This window comes from Dipodomys ordii, unplaced genomic scaffold (assembly GCF_000151885.1).
Source record: "Dipodomys ordii isolate 6190 unplaced genomic scaffold, Dord_2.0 Scaffold13, whole genome shotgun sequence".
In the NCBI taxonomy this organism is placed as follows: Eukaryota; Metazoa; Chordata; class Mammalia; order Rodentia; family Heteromyidae; genus Dipodomys; species Dipodomys ordii.
In genome coordinates this window covers 11,137,606-11,142,960 of record NW_012267229.1, presented here as the reverse complement: position 1 = coordinate 11,142,960, position 5,355 = coordinate 11,137,606, and positions in this window count along the sequence as shown.

The following is a 5,355-nucleotide window of genomic DNA, read 5'->3' as shown; positions in this document are numbered from 1 at the left end:
ACCAACAGCAACCCACACCAGCTTAGTTAGTACACACTCTAGGTGTTGGCTTGGCAAAAGAAATCCTAGGGTTCTGGACTTAATTCTAATTCTACTGTAGTGTCTGGATTCTCTTGATGGGCTAGTATAATCCCAGACCACAAAGGTAATGACCACTTGTTTAAGTACATGCTTGCCAAGTCCCCACACACTAGACCACAGAGGCCAAGGTAGAAGATACAGTAGGTCTTTATGTATTTTGTAACTGCCTCTGTCACTCTCTTATCTGACCCATCCAGATGACCAGTTTGGGTTTGAGTAGGGAAATATTGAATAAAAGATGGTATTATAGTGCTGGGAATGTGACTTAGTGGTAGAGTACTTGCCTAGTATGCATGAAGCCCTGGGTTTGATTCCTCATAACCCCATACACAGAAAAAACCAGAAGTGGTGCTGTGGCTCAAGTGGTAGAGTGCTAGCCTTGAGCACAGAGAGCTCAGAGACAGTGCACAGGCCCTGAGTTCAAGCCCCAGGACTAGCAAAAAAGATGACATAGCTACCAGATGCATTGCTTTCCTGGCCATGGAAGCCTGGTAAGGAGTCATCACAGATTCTAGGAGGTGCAGGATTAGTGGTTAATGCATCTTTTAGGCCCCAGTTTTAGTGCAACAGCCTAAAAAACCCTATCATTTGGTCCATCTCTATCAAGCAGCATCTATGACTGAAAACTGACCCTTTCTAGATTTATCATGCTATTCAAGTGCTATGAAAACAGAAATTCCTATAGGTAAGGCCAGTCCTAAATGATGGCCACATGTTCATTCTCATATTTTATGTCTCTCCTTGGTAGTTGACCTACATTCTACCACTTCTCCACCTCCAGTATTTCATCTGCACAATTAATCAACTTCTATATATTCCTCATTCGGTGCCAGGAATGGGATGGATCCTCAGATAAGACTAACGTTTGTGGTATGGGTTTTTCCTGAAAGAATTGAAGATTTCAAGAGTCAACAGAAAGGAAGACTGTGAGATGGGCTGTAGCTTCCAGGAAATCACTCTGCAATTGTGTTCTCCATGGAACTACAAAATAGCTATGATGAGTGCATATTTTAATTCCTATAGTCTCACTTTTTAAAATTCCCATGGGTGAGTTTAACAAAATTGGATCCAAGTGTCTGATTTTCTGAAGCCTCCAGGGGGCGCTACAGTACAACACAAAAGCAGTCTAAAACAACTTTTGGATCTGTTTTCTATGATGGACAGTGGCATTTGATTGTGAAATTATTATTATTAATAATAATGGAAGAGTGACCTCTTAATTTGAATAAAATATTATTTTAAGACCTAGACTTACAGAAACAAATTCAAGTTCCTTAGTATGTCAGGCCAGGCACCAGCCAATCTGATGTCCCAAGTGTTAACACCCTTTACCTTGAAGGCAAGGGCAGTAAACCCAGTCATTCAGTTCTGCTAGTCTTCCCATAGGCTGATTCTTCTTCCTGAGAAGCCCATCTCTCCTCACAGTCATGGAGCCTTCTGAGCTTAACCCAGTGTATTTATTTATTTACACACTAGAGTGACACTGAGTTTACATACTCAACTCTGATTCCAAGGACTGAAACAGAATGTTTGTTTGGTCTCCTCAGCTGGCTCCTTAGCTCAGCAGCTCTAACTTAGAAGTTCTGGGGCTACAAGTTTTGAGAATCTTCAAACACCATCCTGGCTAGCTCTTTTCTATTCCTTGGGTTAGTAAAGAATAAAAACCAACCTATGGTAGCTGGACACTAGTAGCTCATGCCTGTAATCCTAGCTACTCAGGAGGCTGAGGTCTGAGGATCACGAATCGAAGCCAACCTAGGCAGGAAAGTCCATGAGATTCTTATCTCCAATTAACCAGAAAACCAGAAATGGGCCTGTGGCTCAAAGTGGTAGAGCGCTAGCCTTCATTTTTTTTGGGGGGGAGGGGGAGGACCGGTCGTGGGGCCTGAACTCTGGGCCTGAGCACTGTCCCTCAGCTCTTCAGCTCAAGGCTAAGAGCACTAGCCTTCAGTGAAAAAAAAAAAATCTCAGGGACAGCACCTAGGCTCTGAGTTCAAGCTCTAATACCAACAAAAACTACCACCACCACCAAAAGCCAACGCTTGCCACCTAGCCAGGTTAATGCTGAGCACTTAATCCTCAACTCTATCTTGAAGAGAACTTTCCAGAGCCACCATGCAACACCATGAAATGACACAGAGATCCCAGTGTTTCCTGACAGGAAAAAAAAAAAAAGTTGCCTAAGGGACAGCATTCTTGATGGAGGGGACAGCTGAGATTGTGGGAACTCAGTTTGAACAATATTGAGCTCTTTGTGTCAGGCAAGCCAGGAATTTGCATAGCAAGGGAAGGGAGGGAAGATGGCTAGTGAGAGATATTGGATCAAGCATCAAAGGGCCTACAAGGTTCCTAAACTGAGTCCCTAATTGTCTACTTGGGAAGCTACAGAAAGCAATGAACAGTTCTTAAGCAAGTGATGGCCCCATTCAAGGAATGTTTTTGGGGTTTTTTTGGCTGGTCGTGGCACCTGAACTCTGGGCCTGGACGCTGTCCCTCAGCTCTTCAGCTCAAGGCCAGTGCCCTACCACTTGAGCCACAGCACCACTTACAGCTTTTTGTGTGGTGCTAAGGAATTGAACCCAGGGCCTCATGCATGCAAGGCAAGCACTCTACCACCTTCCCAGCCCCTCAAGGAATGTTTTTAAAAGGTGACAGGAAGGCTGAAGATAGAATATAGGTGAGATTGCACAGCTGGAGACTATAGAGACAACCAAGTAGTACAAAGTCCATAGAAGGGGAAGTTTCACTATTAAGGATATTCTGTGAGCCAGAGGCATGGCTCAGGTGGTGGTAGAGTCCTTGGGATCTTAGCTTAGCAAGTGTAAGGCCCTGAGTTCAAACCCCCTTACTGCCCCAAACCAAAGAAAAACAGACAATCTCTGTAAAACTTGAGCAGGAAAAGGACATAGAGGGGAGAGTTGTTAAGACCTCACAAACAAGTGGCTGAAGGGAGGGAAAGATACCAGAGATGACTCCTTAGCCCCAACCAGATGGGCAGCAGGTCAGGAAGTGGTTAGGAGCACACACAGAAGTGCAGGGTTGTAAGGACTGGGCCTGTGGAGAGCAAGCAGCCCCATCATAGCCCAGTGGCAGAGTCACTTATGATAGGGACCCTCCCTGGAGACAGATTTCTCTTCTGCCTCATCACCCGGCCACACACTGTTCTTACAACGTGACAGCACAGACAGAAACAGGGCAGAGGCCCATGGTAGGAGAGCAACTTCCCCAGCTCCAGAGCGAGGGAAACACGTGGATTCTCTGAGGAGAGGAAAGGAGAAGGTAGCAGTTTGGAGGTTGGGTATTCCGTGGATAAGGGAAATTTGCTGCTCAGATCAGTTTCCCCAGGTGTATGAGAGGAGGAGGTGGGGTGAGATGATCATGCTGGTCAGACGGCTTGAAGTCTAAGAGAGGCCATGGAGAACAGGAACAAACAGCAAGCTGGATGCCAGTGGCTCACTCCTGTAATCCTAGCTACCCAGGAGGCTGAGATCTGAGGATCATGGTTCAAAGCCAGCCTGAGCAGGAAAGTCCTTGAGACTCTTATATCCAATTAACTACCAGAAAACCAGAAGTGGCACTGTGGCTCAAGTGGTAGAGTGCTCACTTTGAGCTGAAGAGCTCAGGGACAGTGCCCAGGCACAGAGTTCAAGCTCCGCGAATGACAAACAAACAAACAAACAGGGCTGGAAGGAAGCTAGAGCCTGCAGCCTCCTGGAGTAGCTTCCTGAGGCTGGCAAAGCTTGGGTGCTCCTGTGAATGTCCTCAGAAAGAAGAGGGGGTGCGGGTTGAAGAAGGAACTAGGGGCATTGTTTTTGCAATAGGGAGATCTGAGAAAAGAAGAGAGCCCAAGACCAAACCAGGGATCAGTTGGGACCATTTCAAAAGGGTTGAGCAAGAGGTTCCACATCCATCTCTGGGACTAAGGGAGAGAATACTGGAGGAGATTGAGAAATGTGTAAGAGTCAGCAGGCTTCAGCCAAGATTGCTGTGTCCTCACTACTAGGTAAGAGGCAGGGTGCCCACTGGAAATTAGGGAGCCATGGATACTTGTGAAATCTAGGGAGATAAGTTAGCAAGTATGGAACAGCTTTGGAGGGTTCTCTAGAGCCCTGCTTCTCAAAGGTAATGTGTGCACAGAATCAACTGGAAGATTCAAGTGCAGGTTCTGATGTGACAGGTCTGGGTGGGGCCTAACAATGTGCATTTCCCACAAGCTCCCAGCTAATGTTGGTGCTTCTGGTCCAGGGGCCACAGAGTCAGCTAAACAGATGGGGCTGGCCATTGTGAAAGACCTCATCCCAGAGAGAGAGAGACCCACCCATCCATAATCCTACCAGGGGTAAAAGCTGAGATCTGGAGAAGTCTGAGTGGCAATGGCAACCCCTAAAGGTGAGGAATGAAGCATAAACAGAAAAGATGCCTGGAAAGGAGGGGGTAGGGGGAATACTTCTGAGGTTGTAGGTAGCCCAAAAGTGCCCCTTGCGATCCTTCAGCTAGGTCAACACGAGGCAGAAGACAAACTGCACACTTGGGAAATCCCAAAAGAGGATGTGGGTCTTGGAGTGGCAGCGGCAGCAAGGGCAGGTCACCCCCCCCCCCATTTACCCCATCCCCGTGCTGTTCTGCAGGAAAAGTGGACTTAGGCTTGTCCTGGTGAAGGTACACCCCGCCAGAATGTTGGGAGAGGGGTAGAAATGGCTCTGCCCCCAAAGTCATGGGCCAGATGATTTCTGTGCCAGGAACTAATAAAAGAGGAATAAGATCGGGAGAGGGGAGGTGAGAAAGAGCAAATGATCTGGGCTCTGAACCCCTCACCCTGGACCGTGTGTGTGTGTGTGTGAGAGAGAGAGAGAGAGAGAGAGAGAGAGAGAGAGAGAGAAAGACAGACAGACAGACAGACAGACTTGAGTCCAAGGTGATAACACCCGAGGTCAGGTTCGCTGGGGGAGGTGCGGGGAGAGGACCACACAGGAAGGCGAACCGGGAAAGCCGAGCTAAGAAGCGTCAAAAAGAGCAGCAAGTCCAGCGAGTGTGCGCGTCCGCCGTGGCGACAGCGGCGCGTACTTGGAGGAGGGAGACGGGGCCACCAAGAGGCTGAAGCTTCGTCCGGTGGCGACGGGGAGGCCGTGGAGAGATTCCTGGGCGCCGTGTAACGCGCCCCTCGGCTCCGGCCGGGCTCCCTGGCCGCGCAGCCCTAGATCGTCCAGGGCCCGGCCTCCAGGTCCCCCGCCGGACCTTCTTTTTCTCGCGCGCGGCCTCCAGCAGGCCGCAGAC